We start from the raw sequence: 19,396 nt of genomic DNA, 5'->3' as shown, positions 1-19,396 counted from the left end.
CAAACAGGCTTTTTCCCTCGATCTCACATTTGCCATCTTCCATGGAATATCGGAACCGATACTCGGTAGCAATTCATATTTATCAAGTAGTAAACATAATTTGCATATTACTCAACATTAACCACAAAGCATAATATTTCACGATTAAAAATCAGCATATCATATAATTAACATTAATAACTTAAAAATAACATTTATGCTACATTATTTACACATGAACTTACCTTGGTACCAAAATATAAAGATTTTGCAATTTAGTCCACAATCTTTTCTTTTCCTCGATCACAACTTGAATCTCGTTTTTCTTGATCTATAATACCAAATTAATCTTATTTAATACATACATTCATCAAAACAGCATTTAATACGAACTTTGGAAAAATTACACTTTTGCCCCTAAACTTTTGCATAATTACACTTTTGCCCCTAGGCTCGGGAATTAAAATTTATTCCTTATTCTTATGTTTTATAACATGCTGATCATTTTTCCCTTCTATGGAAACATCAAATTCTCTCTCTAACATATACTTGTGACTATTAGGTATTTTTGTCGATTAAGCCCTTTTACTCATTTTCACTCAAAACCGAGTAGCACAAGTTGTCTAACATAATTTAAAACCTCATATTCTATCATAGAACATCAAAATACACAAATTTCACCTATGGGTATTTTTCCAAATATAAACCCTAGGTTGAATTATTGCTAACATAAGCTTAATCGAGCTACCGGGATTCCAAAAACGTAAAGAACATTAAAAACGGGGCTTGGAATCACTTACTATGGAGCTTGGAAGCTTGAAACAAACCCTAGCTATGGAGAACCCTTGAAATTTCGGCCTAATGAAGAAGATGGACAAAAATTGGCTTTTAATTTTGTTTTTAATTCATTTTAATAACTAAATGACCAAAATACCCTTACTACTAAACTTTCCAAAAATTCCTTCCATGTCCTAATTTTGTCCCCGAACTTAAAATTGGTCAAATTTCTATTTAAGACCTCCTCATTAATATTCCAAAACAATTTCATACTAAAAACTTCTAGAATGCAAGTTTTGCAACTTATTCGATTTAGTCCCTACTTTCAATTTAAGCACTTTAGGCATAGAATTTCATCACGAAATTTTCACACAATCATGCAATCATATCATAATTATCAAAATAATTATAAAATTATTATTTCTATCTCAGATTTGTGGTCACGAAACCACTATTACGATTAAGCCCTAATTCAGGATATTACATAATTGGTATGTTAAGAGTATGATTGTTAGCGTGGAAGTGTGTGCCGAAATTGTGATAGTATCCGCCCAAAATGGAAATAAGTGGTTCAGAAGGTAGTTGGTGCACTGATGTTCTTCCAATCTTATAAACTATCCACCAAGGTATTCCCAAAACAATTTCATACTAAAAACTTCTAGAATGCAAGTTTTGCAACTTATTCGATTTAGTCCCTACTTTCAATTTAAGCACTTTAGGCATAGAATTTCATCACGAAATTTTCACACAATCATGCAATCATATCATAATTATCAAAATAATTATAAAATTATTATTTCTATCTCAGATTTGTGGTCATGAAACCACTATTACGATTAAGCCCTAATTCAGGATATTACATAATTGGTATGTTAAGAGTATGATTGTTAGCGTGGAAGTGTGTGCCGAAATTGTGATAGTATCCGCCCAAAATGGAAATAAGTGGTTCAGAAGGTAGTTGGTGCACTGATGTTCTTCCAATCTTATAAACTATCCACCAAGGTATTTTTATGATAAAACTCACCAAGTTCTTTTGTAGTTACAATGTTTATTGTTGTTTTAGGTGTATGGTAAGAGAATGCGCTAGGAGGGACAACACCAAGTGTACACTAGGATAGCGGCGAAGTGGATTATTATGCACATAGTAGGATAATGGTATAGTTTAGGGTTACATCCTAGGATTCTATCTTCAAAAAACTTTTAAACTGTAATGATCTGTAAAAAAAGCCTGTTGTAATATTTTATTTTATTTTATTTTATTTTATTTTAAATACTTTCCTTTTTTTATATATTCAGTTTCTTAGTTAAATTAATGAGAAAAATTTGTTTTTAGTAAGGAGTATTTTTCAACTATTTTGGCAATTCTGTTAAGTATTTTGTATAGTAACACCAGAGATTTGGACCTAGCAAATTGGGTCTGGTTGAGGGTGTTACAAGACTTATTCTTCAACCTATTTCATTTCTTTCCTTCTTCATCTTCTTTCTTAGACACTTTGAGGAAACGGTGATTAAAGAAAGCTCTGCATGGAGTAATGATCGTGAGGTTTAAGTTGGAAAAATGGAAAATCCAGTAAGCTGGTAAGATTCTGAATGCTTCAATATACGTAAGATTTAGGAACTGAAGTTAAGAGCTTCCAGAAACCATTTTAAGGACTTTGCATGTTTCTTAAAAATTGAGTTTTAAACTAGGATTACTAAACATAACCCATGAATTGGTTGTCTTGCTTAACTGCTAGAAGAATGGAAGCTCTAGCGTTTCAAAAGGTTAAGTGATAAGACAATGAAGCGTCAGGTGAGTTTTTGCACTCTATCCTAAAATGTTAAATATGTTGAACGTTTGCATGGGTCTATAAGTATTTGCCATTTTAGTTCAGCATTCATGATCCCATGATCCTTTATGTATAAAATATGTGTATTGCATAAGGAACTAAGCAATAGGGGATAAATGATGGGCTAATGATCGACTATTGATGTCACAACAATAATGTGCAAGCATACACTGTCGACACAAGTATAGTAGATAGATGTGAGTCTGTCAAATATTGATCCCATAGGGATGGTTGTCTTTTATCAATTAATGCCGATGCAATAACTAGATAGAAACGAGATAAATTGTGAGAATATTTGTCGAAGCAATAACTCAAAAATAATAAGATAAAGTATGCTATGGATAAACTAGGATCCCCAACGTGAATCTTTAGCAGAATACTAAGTATTCGCAATGTATAAAAGATAGATGATTGTCGACGCAATAAAACTCAATGTATGTCTTACCCAACGCCACTCCTTTATTTAATCTGGGACTTAACCATGCACATTAACCTCACCTTCCAATGAAGGCAATATAGCACTATTAACAACTAGTGGACTAAATTCCTTTAGCCCTTACTCAACTTCCGTTGTAAAGCTTATTAGCTCAAACTGTCACTGCACCTTCTAGTGTTAGTGACTGTAATAACACTTCCATGTTTAAAACATTCAAACCCCCAAGATTAAACAATAAAAAAGATTTAATATCATAACTTTCAAGAATTCATTGTACTTCCATACAATAGAAAATATAGATTAATCACAAGCATTTCCAAAGAAATAAGAAAAAATCGAGTGGAGAAGACTATTCCTAGTTAACTCGATTGAATCTCTCGATTTTCTCTTGTCTCACACTTAAACTCCTCGTCCAAAATGGATCTGCATCAATCTTCACGTTGGCTCACCTAAAGAAGGTTTAAGCTGCCATAGTCGGAAGCTTCAAAAATAGGGTAAGGAGAAATGGTGATCAAAAGAATTCTTCCCTCTATTCTTCTCACGTTAACATTTTATGTTTTCCTCAATAGTACAGGTGTCCTTCCCTCAAGATTCTTCTATCCTTGTTCGTACAAGGTAGTTACACTGGATTGGACAACTCACGTATTTTTGGTTTTTTATCCAAACAGCTTTCAATTGCTGCAACAATTTTGGACACAATCTAGAATTAACTAATGCAGCGATATTAGTGCAGAATGATAGCAAAACACAATCTAGAATTAACTAATGCAGCGATATTAGTGCAGAATGATAGCAAAATTAAGGATAAAATAGGCTAGCATTCACTGGGTTATAAAATGCAATTTACTAAACTGAAAATGCTAAAATGTATGCTAACGATAACTAAATGGGAACAAATTAACCAATAAGTAGGGAGAAAACAAATGTACTTTATAGTACAATCAGTTAGACAAAGTTAGGAATGGGAAAAAGGGCTAAAGTTGTTAGATACTGTCATACAATGTTGTTGTGTGCACCCGTTATGAGCAAAACTCCAAACCTTGCAGAAGGGACATGTGACAGCCCTAAATTGACCCTAGTCGGGAAGTGGTTTCGGGACCGCTAAACCGAGTCACTGAAGTATTTGTATGTGATATTTATTGTTTAGAATATGTGAATATGAATGTGTGAAAGTTTTAAGCTTCGATTTAGTCGATTGCATGTGAATTTAGTTAATAGGACTTATGTGAGAAAATTTAGAAATGTGCTAGGCAAATGTAAGTGGCCTATTAATGCATGTTATAAAGATGATGGGTTTGCATGTCAAATTATCCAAAATTTGAACTAGTGGCCGGCCATGCTATGGGTTAAAACCTATTATAAACATGTTGTGTTAATGCTTTATGTTAGAAACAATAAAATAAAAAGGGTTAGTAATAAAATAATGGAAATTGGGGGGGTGATGAAAAAAAAAGAAAAAAAGTTCTCATTTTGTTCTTCTTGACCGAAAAATCAAAGGAAAGAAAGGAAGAAAGGTTGAAGAGGTTCGGCCATGCTTGTAACTAGGCTAAGGTATGTTTGATGTTGTTCCATGAGATTCATGCATATTTTTAGTTGTTAGCTTGAGTTCTACCTAGCCCATGGTTTAAATCTTTGCTATGTGATGGAGATGATACTCGGCCATGGGTGTTGTCTTCTTGGTTGGTGTTTGATGTTATGGTGATGAGGCATGAAGATGATTGAATTTGAGTGCTTAATAAAAAGGATTGAATGTAAGTGTGTGTGAGAATTTGAAAAGGATGGGTCTTAACAACATCATGAAGTATTCGGCCATGGTGCTAAAATGTTGTATTGTGTTTAAACTTAGAATTTTTAGTCATATGGATGTGTCTTGTTGTATGAGTGCTTGAACAAACTATGATTAAATGGATGCATAGATTCAAAGTGGGAAGAATTGGCTATTATGCTTGATACTAATGCCGAATATGAGAATGTTGTACTTGAAAAAAAAAAAGAAAATGTAGGTGAACATGACAAGTATATTCGGCTTAGGGCATAAGGATATGAAAATTTTGGGTATTTATTTTTGATTGTGTGTGCATGACTATGGATAGTTGGCTGCCAAAAATATTATAAATACATGGTGTATGTTAAATTTATTAAGCTACAAAACATTATACATGTTCGGCCAAAGTAAATTATTTGAGTAAAGTATATCTTGATGGTACATTTCGGCTAGTATAAAATGTATATGGATGTCGTATGACTATGTTTGATTTGGGAAGTAAATTGTTTGATTTAGCTCAAGAGCCTAGAGGATCAAAGTTGGATAAGGCGAAGGAAAAAGTGATCGAATAGCCGTCGAAATCGTTCGACAACATCCGAGGTAAGTCTTTGAGTATTGGAACTTAGTTTATGATTTGATTAAGTTATGACGTATAAGCATAACAAATAAACAATGATATAATGATTTTACTTGAATTATATATCGAGATAATTAGTTATACCGATGACGGGTAGTCAAATGTGCATAGAGATCATGTCATAAAGCAAATCAATTTATGCTCTTTGTATGTGGCTATTGAGCCGAAAATGGGAATGATTGATAAGTGTCTTGTGTTTGAGTTCTAGTGATGAAAATGAAATATAGATGTGATATGATTTATTGATATACGTGCATGAATATTCGGATGATAACCGGGCTAAGCCCCGAAGGCATTTGTGCGAGTTACTATATCCGGGCTAAGTCCCGAAGGCAGTTGAGCGAGTAGCTATATCCGGCTAAATCCCGAAGGTACTTGGTTTGGGAATGAGTGATCTTGCTGTAATGGTTTGGGAATGAGCGATCTTGCTGTAATAATTTCAATTAATACGCTCGTAAAATCCCAACGATGGGGTATGTTTCGTATATGCATTGGAATAGTTGATTCCTTTTAAATAGTATTCGCTCAGTCGATTAATAAGCTTCCGGCCTTTGGTTAAGTTGATCCCTTATGTATGAATATAAGGGTTGGAAATGTGAAGTAGGTATGATTTTGAGAATATGTGTATATGAAATTATCCGTTTAGTCATATGAATGATATACTTCAGTTGTGCCTAAATTCATTGCTCAAAACTTACTAAGCATTAAATGCTTATTCCGTTTCTTTGATTCTCTATTTTATAGATTTTGGTTTGTCAGCTATTGGACTCGGGAGTGTCAAAGTCGAAGTTGCCCACACTATCAAAGCCCTTTTGGTACTCTTTTAGTTGAACTCTGATAATGGCATGTATAGGGCTGCCCTTTTGTTGTTAGTCAAGTACTTTGGTATTGTATATATTTGGATAGCCATGCGAAAATGGCTTAAATATTTTGAGCATAGCATTATAATCATTTTGTATATATATGGTTATTGAGAGGTGTGGAAATGCTTGGCAATGATTAGCCATTGGAATGGTTAATCACGATCATATTTTCGTGCTATGTATGTTAAAGGGCTAGTTGAATAATGGAAATTATGAAATAGGTAAAGTCTACCTTAAAAACAGATGCCGACAGCAGCAGTGATGTGAATTTGAAAAATCACTAAAAATAGTAGAAATGGAATTAAATATTGAATAAATTATGTAATCGAACCTTGATGAGTCTATTTTCATATGAAAGTAACGAAATGATCATATAAGCTGTATTTTATGAGATATTTAAGTTTTCGTGAAACAGGGCTAGAGCGATTTCTGGATCCCCTGTTCCAAATTTGGAAATTCATTATAAATTAGCCAGAGATAATTAGAAGTCATACCATATATTTATAGATTCCTTTTCGAGTCTAGTTTCTTTAGAAACAAACGGTATAAGTATTGAAGCCCTGTACAGGGAGATATCCAAGTCGTAATGCACGAAGGTCAGAATGGTCGAACCCTGTAACAGGGGAGACTTTAACTAATAAACTGTACTAATTGGCCTGACCAAAAAAATTATATAAAAAAATTTGTGGATGGATATATGAGTCTAGTTTTATGGAAAATTTACGGAATCAGTTTTTGAGTTTTGGAACTCGAGATATGATTTTTAAAGTGACTGTGATGCAGTTAACCAGCTTGTCTGGAATTTTAAAATAAACTGTGTTAATAAATGGAATAAGTCTGTTAACACCTCGTGTTCGACTCCAGCAACGGTCTTGGGTACGGGGTGTTACAGGACACTATGATGTTCGAGCATCAAGGTATAGGATGGAGAATGGAGGAATGGATGGAATACAACAGGAAAAAGGGAACAAAATGTCATGGCTAGGCCATGGAACCGGTCAAAAGTTATACACCTAGTATGAGTAAGACCATAGCTCGAAGAAGATATGACATCATGATATAAATGAGTAAGACCATGGCTAAAAGAAACTATGGCATCATGGGAAACAGGAGTTAGACCATAGCTGAAAGACGCTATGTCATTCTAGTAGTCCACGGGGAAAATAAACACAAGGTTATATTGTGTAAGACCATAGTTGAAGGATGCCATGGCATCATAGTTAGTCTGACAGGACACTAAACACAGGATGGTCTGACAAGACATTAAACACAAGATAGTCCGACGAGATGTTAAACGACATTAAACATAGGATAAATCTGTCAAGACATTAAACACGAGATAGTCAGTCAGGATAGCAAATGTAACAGCCCAATTTTAGCTAAATCAAAATAGTGGTTTCGGGGCCACAAATTTGAGATCTAAAAATTATTTTAGTATTATTTTTGGTGTTTATAGCATGTGAATATGTATGTGTCAAAATTTCGTGAAATAATTTTATCGTTTAATAGCTTAATTTCAGAAAAACGACTAAATCGCGTAAAATGCAAAAGTTGTGTTCTACTTTTTAAAGTGCTTAATTGCCATGGCTTATTAAATGAAAGGTCCTTATTATGTAATTAGACCATTGATAGTGGAATTTGACATAAATGGACATCCATTATAAGTTTGATTAATGTTTTAATTAAGGGCATTTTAGTTATTGTGTAAATAAAGGTTAATTAAATAAACTAAAACCAAATTTAGAACATCTTTGTCTTCCTTAACTGAATAGAAAGAAAGAAAAGAGAGTTTGGAAGCATTTTAGGGTTCGGAAATTTGGTAACTTGATTAAGATCAAGAATGAAAGAAATTAGATTTAGATCAGGGGAAGTCAAAAGTTATTAAATAGTCGATCCGGCCCCTCTATTCCGACTACGAGGTACGTTCATATGCAAATAAATGCCTTTAAATTGAATTATATGTGTTTACTTGCCATTAAAATGTTATAAATGCTGAATGAATAATTACGAGCAAGAATCGACAGAGTTACGACATCTGAAAGTCCCGTACAAACCTTAGGAATTGTATAGGATATGAATGTCATGACATTAGGTTATCAAGATGTGAATACATGTAAGACCATGTCGGGGACATTAGCATTGTATTGAGATTATGTGTAAGACCATGTCTGGGACATTGGCTTTGATAATCAATTTCATGTAAGACCCTGATGTGATGTGAATCATGATAAGTTTTATAATTTATGAATGTCCGTTCTCGAAAACTAACTATTATCACGACAAAGGCAAGCGCACCTTATCGAACAATAGTATAGATTATGGCAAGACCAGGATGTCGAACACAAAGAAACTAAAAGTACTAGTATTAACTCTTTTTTATTATCTAGCCTAAAAATAAAGGGGTTTGCTTTATCTAAACTAATTACTAAACTAAGAATGCACAGAAAGTAAGTTGGGGAAATAACTTTTGGGAAAACTGAATGATTAGGACAATACCTAAGGGAAAAATCCACCTAGACTTCACTTGTTACTGACTCTAAATCGGACGATATATTCATTTGACTTGATCCATAGAAATTCCTAAGTTATATTATTATCTCTCTCGAGACTAACAACATCTAACCCTAGGTTGATTAATTGAAATCTCTTTCTAATTAAAACCTCTAGTGTTGCATTAACTCAATCTATGGATTCTCTTATTAGGTCTCACCCTAATCCAAAAAAATTATGTCACTCTATCCCTAGGCGTGCAATCAACTTCGCTTAATTATGTTAGTTCTACTCTTAGACAGGGACTTTTGCTCCTCTGAATAAGCACATCAACACTTGAATCAATATCCTGGAATATTAAAGCAAGAATTAAGAACTCATAATTAAGAACAAGTCAAATACTTATCATACAATTCAGATAATAATAAAAAGATTCGTCTTAGGTTTCATTCCCCTTAGGTATTTAAGGGGTTTAGTTCATATTTGTGAAAGAAAACATCTCAAAAGAATAATGATAAAAAATAAAGAAAACCCAAGAACTCTTGAAGGGAATTAAAGGGAGATCTTCAGTCTTGAAGGTGAATCCAGCTTCTGAGATGGATCAATCAGCTTTTCTCCAGTAATTCCTTGCCTCCTACTCCGTGTGTCCCCTCTAATCCTTCTCTAGTGTGTTTAAATAGGCTTTAGAATGCCTAAAAGCCCTCAAGAGTGGCCTTTTCCGAATAGGACTAAACTTAGGCTCGATATGGACACGCCCATGTGACACGCCCGTGTTCGGTTGCTTCAAACCGTTTTTGAGTCTGTTGAATGGACACGAGCATGTGGTCTGCCCGTGTACGGAAGTCCAGGCTGTGTTGATTTCACATGTTGGTCCATTTTCTCCATTTTCGGCCCGTTTCTCTCTCTTTTTATTCTCCTATGCTCACCTAAGTATAAAACATGAAATTAAAGGATTAGGAGCATCGAATTCACCAAATCTAAGGAGAAATCATCCATAAATGTGCTAAGCATAGGATAAAAATATGTATAAATTCTAGTTTATCAAATAACCCCACACTTAAGCGTTTCTTGTCCTTAAGCAAAATCCTAAACTCACAATTAATAATTCATTTTTCTTAACTTATAATTCCTATTGATTATAATAACTCAAAATAAACCATAAGTAACCATACATTGACAAAAATAGGGATCAAATTAACTTAGGAGATTTCAACAATAATGGGTTATGGGTTAATATTGAGGGTAAATCAATTAAGGGCTTCTTAGGCTCAAGGGGGTTCACTAAGGGTTAATTATGGAGGTAGGCTTTTTATGGAGTGTGTGGGTTAAACCTACGTGCCTTTATCATCTCAACATATCAAATCAAAGGAGTGGTCTTGACATGCATAATCAAGCAAGTTCTAGAATAACAAATCAATATTAATGCACTCATAGCAAGAATAAAAGTGAGCATGAAAGAAATAATAGATGCTCTAAAGGTTCAAGATCTCACAAAAATTATGGCTTTTTGATGTTAAACCTGTGAATTTCAACTCAAGATAATACCTAAACTTGGGGAAACAACCTAAAAAATTTTTATTATGAAAAAAAATCAATTTATCATGTTTGATTCTCTAATTCCTTAAAGTCTAACAATCAATGCATAAATGCCTATGTTTTAATTCAAGACATATCAATAAAAATCATAAATTAATCAAAATTCTTTCTAATAATGATATGAGAAGATTATTTGAGAAAAAGACAAAATTCAGGTATTTTTCTGCTAATGATATAAATATGCCCCTCACACTTAAGATGTACATTCTCCTCAATGTACAAAGATATATAATAGTGATATAAAGATAATATTAGAAGAGAGAGGGAGAGAAGTGAAACTTCCTGAATGTTCAATGGAATTCTTAAATTGGAGGTGTAACACCCCTTACCCGTATCCGAGGCCGGGCTAAGGTACGAAGCGTTACCAGACAAACATACAAACATTAAACTAAAATACGAGCCATAAAATTTTATTCATATTTCAAAGCGTTCATTCTCTTACACATAGTCCCTTATTTGAGTCTACGGAGCCCAAAACATACTTTAGAAAAGGTTTTGGACTAAACCGAGAACTTACAAAAATCTTGGAAATTTCATGCTTTAAGGCTCCACACGCCCATGTCCCAAAGTCGTGTTCCATACACGGCTGAGACACATGGTCGTGTCTCTGCCTGTGTGGAATATACCTAGGCTATTTTCCAAGCTTCGGTCAACCTTGATCTCTTACACACTTATACAAAATCAAAAGCATATAACATGGTATTCATTTAATGATTAAACATCCTCAATTAAACCACAAACATAGCATTTGTATGTCATCATACATGTGTCTCTCATACTCATTTTACCTTGTTTATTATAGTACCACTTATACATTTATACCAAGATTATCATCTTACCAAATATCTTCAGCTTAATCATCAAGCATTCATATTTAAAGCTAGATCATATCTTTATAAAATACCACGATTCAGATGCGCAGAATAACATGTTTGCCTGAAACATTTCAATTCAATTCCATACCCAACAAGCATTACATTAAGCTAGTCATATATATATATATATATACATGTCATGATACATAACATTCTCTTTTTGTTTTCTTATAAACACATATCATTTATTTCATTATATCAATATTTCATATACCATAGTTTTCATGTATTCCACATATATTTATTTTCCTCCTCCTCCTCTCCATTCCACATCCTTAATGTATATAGCATTCTTGTAAGTACGATTTCACAATTTACTAATAAATGTTCACATCAAACTGTCCACACGAGTCATAGTCACTTAATTATTTATAATTCGAGCTACAGAGCTCAAAATTAAGATTCGTAAATTTCCCTGAAACTAGACTCACATATCTTTCCACAATAAAATTTTCATAATTTTTGGTTTAGCAAATTAGTGCAGTTTATTCATTAAAATTTCCCCTATTTCACTTTCTGACAGTTCTGACCTCTCTTCACTAAAAAATAATTATCTCACAGTACAGAACTCGGATAATGTTCTTGTTGATTTATCTTGAAAATAGACTCATTATGGATTTTAAAAATATAATTTTGAGCCTCTAATTAGTTTTCTCAAAATTTTTGTGATTTTCCAAAGTCAGAACAGGGGATCACGTAATCATTCTGAATTAGTCTCACAAAAACATAAATATCTCAAAATATAGAACACCTTTGCTTTATATATTTCTTTTATATGAAAATAGACTCATTAATATTTAATTTGATATCTCATTCAGTCTCTGATTCAATTTATACTATTTTTGGTGATTTTTCAAAATTACGTCACTGCTACTGTCCAAAACAGTTTTATTGCTAATTCACTCTTTCACACTTTCTTTGTATTAACCTCATTTTAACATACATATCACAAATCATTTTCAGCACATTTCATACATCACAAGTGTAGGCCCATGATCACAAGGTCACCATAAAATCATCCTCATGTATAACTTACTTGTTTATAACCTTACCACATCCTAGTCACTTAATGAACACATCATTCACATAACCAAGTTCCTGCACTTATTCATCACAAAACTCACAAAGCACTACATAGAGAGTCTCCCGTTGAACACTTCGGATCAATCCTCGATACTTGGTGGTTTCAGCACATAGCTCCACCCATCATATAGTTCGGCTCTCTTGTACACATGGTGAACACTTAGTACCACCCATGTGACCTAGCCAGTTTATCTCGTAGCTCTCTTGTCTACATGGTGTCCTTCACTTGGAACCACGCATGCGACCTAGCTACATATATCCCGTAGCTCTCTTGTCTACATGGTGTACACATAGTATCACCCATGCGACCTAGCTACATCATAATGTCTTGTAGCTCTCTTGTACACATGATGTGCACTCAGCACTATACATGTGACCTACCTACATACCATCTGTATCATCTAATCTTTCCGAAGGTTCAACCGGGATTTCTCTTTCTTTTTCAACAATTTCACCAATCAAGTAATTATCCACAAACATATTTCCAATATTTTTATAAAATATCATAATACAAGTAATAGTGTTGTATTACTTACATATAAACTTACATCTCATTTAATATCAACGCAATAACATTAAATTACACATTGTCTTATTAAAAATCATATAAACTTACAATTTCCCATAATATCCATAATCATAGAAATCACATTTATGTATGATAATTCAATGCACTTCATGTACCATAGACATATTTTTAAATCAATTCATAAACTTGGCACCATAATCATTTAATTTAACATAATTCAATTAATTCACTAAATTTAACTTTCAAATATAAATTACAGCATTATTGTTGTATTATTATCATACCAACTTACATACTTTCAACACCTCGGAGATCATAATAAATATATCAATTTTACATTGAAACATGCATAAATTAATGCTTATTATACATATGAACTTACCTTGATATTAAAATTGCCATTTTACCAACTTTTCCAATTTTTTATTTTTCTCTCATTCTAGGTTCAAATCTCGTTTTTCAGGATCTAAAACATCATATTTTACTTATTTAATTAATGTACTATTCAAAACAGTCCTTAACTCAAACTTTGGATAAATTACAAATTTTCCCCTAAACTTTTACATATTTACACTTTTGCCCCTAGGCTCGGGAATTAAACATCATCCCTTATTCTTATGTTTTATGACATGATGATCACTTTTTCCTTCTATGGCAACATCAAATTCTCACTCTAACATATACTTAAGACTATTAGGTATTTTTACCAATTAAGCCCTTTTGCTCGTTTTCACTTAAAACCGAATAGCACAAGTTGTCTAACATAATTTAAAACCTCATATTGTATCATAAAACACTAGAATACACAAATTTTACCTATGGGTATTATTCCAAATATGAACCCTAGGTTGAATTATTGCTAGCATAAGCTAAATCAAGTTACCGGGACTCCAAAAACGTAAAGAACTTGAAAAACGGGGTTAGAACGGACTTACAATTGAGCTTGGGAAGCTTGAAAACCCTAGTCATGGAGTCTCCCTTGGTATACACGTCCATGGTGAAGAAGATGAGCAAAATTGGCTTTTAATTTAGTATTTTAATTCATTTTACCCCTAAATGACCAAAATACCCTTACTACTAAACTTTCCAAAAATTCCATCCATGTCCAATTTTTGTCCATAACTTAGAAATTGGTCAAATTGCTATTTAAGACCTCCTAATTAATATTTCAAATCAAATTCATACTAGAAACTTCTAGAATGCAAGTTTTGCAACTTATTGAATTTAGTCCCTAACTTCAAATTAAGCACTTTATGCATAGAATTTCTTCACGAAATTTTCACACAATCATGCAATCATATCATAGACCTCAAAATAATCATAAAATAATTATTTATATCTCAGATTTTGTGGTCCCGAAACCTGTGTTCCAACTAGACCCAATTTTGGGCTATTACAGGAGGTATGGAGAATAATCGGCCAAGGCAATGATAAGATTGGAGGAGGGTTCTCCGGTGGTGGTAGAGGTTGGGTTCCACAATCACAGTGTCCAGTGAAAGAGTTAGAGTGGTGGTCGGGCAGGACATGGCAGTTGTGAAGAACTTTTTCTAGTGGATTTTCAAGTTCCTAAGTGATGATGAGCTTTGGAACTCTTTATAACTATGATAAAATCAAGAACTCTTTAGGAGATATAAAGAAGCATAATTACTCGTAATGAAATAACCGAAACTATAAATTGTTCAATAAAAATTATAAAACCTAAAAATGAAATAGTATTAAAGGAAAATAAAATAAAAAGTACTTAAATAAGATAAATAAAGATAAAAGTGAAAATAAAAATAATAAATAAAAAGTCTTTAAACATCGTCATCCCCGAATGGTTCGCGAGGTGGTGGTGGCGATGAGATGTGAAGGTACTGAAAAATATGATGTAGAGTAGCATCAATGTGATCAAAGCGCTGAAAACACTGCTGCTCAAGTCAAGTAAGGCGCTTAGAGATGTCAGAGTATGAAGCAGCCGCATGAACTAGGCGATAAATGGGCAGTGGCTGAGATGGTGGATCCTCGTGCTGTGGAGGGACATCATCAATAATGTCCTCTGGGTCCTCCTTCTTGGTGAACTGGACTAGGCATTACTGGGGAGGGTCAACTCCACATCGTCGCTCGATCATCCTCATATGTGGCATACTCGAGATGCCCTGTGGGGACATCTGACCAATGAGGGTTGAGGGAAGATACTTGCACCGCCGTGTTGAGGAGGCCAAAATACGGCTCCGGATGAGTCACATAAGGGCCGATGGATATGACTCCCTTTCTATGCTGCTATGTCTGATGGCGAATGGCGAGGGCAATGAAATAGGCAAGGTCGAAGACGTGCCCATTTGCCATACTCGATAAAAAGTAGGCGTCGTGAGTGTTGACGATGCCGGTGCTCTCTCGCCGCCCTGTCAGAGTGTGGGCCAAGATGGCATGTAGGTATCGCAGGGATGGGGCAAGAGCCGATGCCTTGGAGCGACTAGGGTCGTAGGTGGCCAAAGCAGGAACGAGGGCCCTCCAATAATTGGAGGGAGACAAGTGGATGTGGCGATGTAGTGTGTCAAAATCATTGTTGTTCATGAACTCCTCCGTATAGAGCCCCAAAGCAACGCCGAACTCAGGTACGCTCAACTGGCGGACTAAACCACTGAGACGAAACTGGATCATTCCAGGATCATCGAACTGTGTCATAACGACTTGAAGGTAGAAGGTCAAGCAGAATTTGAGTGTGAGCTTGGGGTACGTCGGCTCAATGATCTCGAAAAAGAGGCCCCATGGGTCAGTCGTCAGAAGTTTTTGGACCGCGTTAGCCAATTGGATTTATTCAAGTGCTGTCCAATCAATACAGTGGCCTACACTTAGGGGTCGGGCCCGTAGTATCTGAAAAAGTTCCTCCTATGGTCCCGAGGGAAACTGGAGGAATGGATGTCTGATTTCCACAGTAGGATCCAACGATGATGCTACTCCTTTCCTCTTCTTCGAGGTGAGGACGGCGATTTTCTTGCCACGTGGATTTGACATGGTATCTGCAATGAAAGGTCGAAGTTATGAAAATAATCCCCAAGAATAGCATGGAAAAGTTATACAAGCACGTTAGAACTAGATGGAAATACGTCATAGGGGTTACTGACTAAATAGAAATATCAAATCTTTATTATAATTAGGAATACTAGAATAGTGTCAACTCAATACCTAGTGAATGCATATGAGAATAAGGAATATGGCATGAAATCTATGGAAACACAAGAAAGGATGAATATATCACAATGCATTTACTAAAATGGAAAAAAATAACAAGCATAAGCATGACTATAGTGAGAACTATGAATATTAATAAAAAATCAGCCAAATAAATAAAGAAATAGCATAAAATTAGTGAAAGAAATGAAGGTAATAGGGAGGAAAGAATAGAAAAATGCAATAGTTCTTGGTGGAGGAAGGAGTTAGTCGTCTGAGGAGAGCTATCGGCCGACCACGGGCATGGGAGTGAGGGCATGTGAAGTGGTTACGGCGGCTAGGGTAGGGTTTTTAGGGAAGGGGATGATGAATAGTGAGGGCTTTATAAGTGAGGGCTTTATTTAGATATTGGGGCACACGGCCGTGGGGGATGCTCGTGTGCCCTAATTTTAGCCCGTGTGTATCGTGATTTTCAAATTTGGGTGTGTCTAAAATTCGGCCCATGCCCGTGTTCTTTGGGCATGTTGATGCACATGTTCGTGTCGCACGGCCGTGTTCTGCTTCGTTTGCTTCTCCCACGCCCATGTATGTATGTCCACACCCATGTTGTTTTTTCAGTCTTGACCACGGGTAGTGACACGGGCGTGCCGCACGCTCGTGTTGTTTTCTCAGTTTCAACCATGGCCTCTAGAAACAGGCATGTTGTACGCCCATGTTGTTTTGACAGATTCACCCACAGCCATGTCGCACGGCCATGGCAACTTATCGACTCCCATGTTGGGGAAAATTTTTTCCCTGTTTTCACATTGGCGTATCGTACGGCCGTGTTGCCTTCCATGGCATGGGCACGGCCTAAGGCATGCCCGTGTGCCTGGCCATGTGGTTCTGGAAAACCTATGTTCAGTGACTCAGTTAGTGAATTAAATGTTAAAAACTAAAATTTAAAGAAGTCAACACCGTTAGTGATCGGGTTGCCTCCCGAGAAGCGCTTATTTATAGTTTAAGCTCGACTTACCTCTCTGTTGTGTGCTCATGGTGGTGCGAGGAGTTTACACTCCTCAACCCTGCTGTCAATTTTATCAAAATAAGGTTTTAGACGAGTACTATTTACCTTGAATGTACCAAATTTGGGATGAATTACCTCGACTGTGCTGTATGGGAAAATGCTAAGTACCGTAAGAAGGATTTCTCCATTAGGTTCAGAGGTGGCAATCCGAGGGTTTGTTGCATCTAATAGTACTTTGTCTCCAACCTTTAGTTGATTTGGTGAAATACTGAGCTCGTCATAGCATGGTTTTGGTCTATCGTGTGCTCTCAATTTCTTTATCCGCCATTCATCTAGTTCCTCGACTTGTAGCCCTTGTTCTTCATAGATGGGTTCTTTATCGTTACTCGAGCATGGCTCAGGTGTGTTCTTTGAATGTGTTTCCTTCAAAGAAGGTTTCACCACATGATCAGTATTAGTAGTACGATTTATAAAATCACCCTTGATATTTTATATGTTACTTGAATTACGAGCTTGAAGAGTGATTGTTTCCTCACCCACACGAACTGTGAGTTCACCTGTACCAATATCAATTATAGTTTTAGCAGTTGCTAAAAAGGGTCTTCCTAAAATTAAAGGCACATCACTATCCTCTTCTATGTCTAGAACAACAAAATCGATTGGGAATATAAATTTGTCCATTCTAACGAGTACATCTTCAATAATGCCCATAGGAAATCTAATTGATTTATTTGCTAACTGAATGCTCATCCTAGTTTGTTTGGGTTTCCCAAGACCTAGTTGTTTAAACATTTTGTAGGGCATGACATTAATACTAGCCCCTAAATCAGCCAAAGCATTACTAACGTCTAATATACCAATTAAACAAGGAATCGGAAAACTCCCTGGATCTTTCAATTTGTTGGCCAGCTTATTCTGCAGAATGGCTGAGCAAACTGCATTCATCTCCACATGCGACGCCTCATCCAACTTTTGCTTATTTGCTAAAAGCTCGCTTAAAAATTTAACTGTGCTTGGCATCTGTGAAATAGCTTCGATAAATGGTAAGTTAATATGCAATTTCCTGAATAGTTTAAGGAGTGGTCTTTCCTTGTCGCATTGGGGTATGGGACCTGTGGTTTGTACTCTTTACTTGCCGGTTGTTGCTCACTGTGGACTACTTCACCTTTACTTTTACTTACCACAATTCCTTGCCTCGGCTATGGTTTAGGTTCGACTAACTCTTCCTTATCTTGAATGGTAATTGCATTCAGCTGTTCCCTTGGGTTAGATTCAGTGTTATTCGGTAGGCTACCTTCTGGTAATTCAGAAATCAATTTGGGGAGTTGGCCTATCTGAGTTTCGAGCCCTTGGATCGACGCTTGTTGATTCTTAAGTGTTGTTTTGGTATCTTGAAAGTGAGTTTCTGACACCGAAATAAACTTTGTTAGCATCTCCTCAAGGTTCAGCTTCTTTTCCTATTGGTAAGGCAGTTGTTAAAAACCCGGAGGATGTTGTGGCATTTGATTCCCTTGACCACCCCACAAGAAGTTGGGATGGTTCCTCCAACCTGCATTATGTGTTACTATATGGGTTATTTTGAGATCTAGAATTATTATTACCCATTTATTGAACTTGTTCCACCTTGGTGCTAGGGTTGAAGGGTTGATATTCTGTGTATGCTCCTCCTCCATTTGAATCGCACCTTATCACTGGATGTACCTGAGTAGAACCACACAAACTGTTACTCTTTTTATTTAAGAGATCTACCTGGTTAGATAGCATAGTAACCACATCGAGGTTGAAAACACTAGCTGCTTTCGTTGGCTTTGTTCTCATGACTTGCCACTAATAGTTATTCAGTGACATCTCTTCAATAAATGTGTAAGCCACTTTAGGTGTTTTGTTATTGATAGTCCCACCAGCAGCTGTGTCGATAAGTTGCCTTGTTGAGGGGTTCATGCTGTTGTAAAATGTTTGAACCTACAACCATAAAGGTAACCCATGGTGAGGGCACCTTCTCAATAGGTCCTTGTATCTTTCCCATGCATCATAGAGTGTCTCTAGATCCATCTGCACAAAAGAAGTGATACCATTCCTCAACTTAGCAGCTTTAGCCGGCTAAAAATATTTAAGTAAAATTTTTTCGGTCATTTGTTCCCAAGTAGTGATTGACCCTCGTGGTAACGAGTTCAACCACTGTTTAGATTTGTTTCTCCATAAAAAGGGAAACAACCAAAGGCGAATGGTATCATCAGAAATGCCACTGGTTTTAAAACTGTCGCAAAACTCCAAAAAAATTGCCAAGTGATTGTTTGGATCCTCATCCTGCAAACCATCAAACTGAACAAACTATTGTATCATTTTAATTGTGTTAGGTTTCAGTTCAAAATTATTTG

General features: G+C 35.5%; 1 non-coding gene across 1 annotated transcript; it reads left to right on the top strand.

Annotated features, from left to right (window-relative positions):
* Positions 1-18,996: 18,996 nt before the first annotated feature.
* LOC121207466 (small nucleolar RNA R71) lies at positions 18,997-19,103 on the top strand. Its single transcript, XR_005902555.1, has one exon. It is a non-coding gene; the product is annotated as a small nucleolar RNA R71 (small nucleolar RNA).
* Positions 19,104-19,396: the final 293 nt, after the last annotated feature.

This window comes from Gossypium hirsutum, chromosome A09 (genome assembly GCF_007990345.1).
Source record: "Gossypium hirsutum isolate 1008001.06 chromosome A09, Gossypium_hirsutum_v2.1, whole genome shotgun sequence".
In the NCBI taxonomy this organism is placed as follows: Eukaryota; Viridiplantae; Streptophyta; class Magnoliopsida; order Malvales; family Malvaceae; genus Gossypium; species Gossypium hirsutum.
This window is presented reverse-complemented; position numbering and strand designations above follow the sequence as displayed.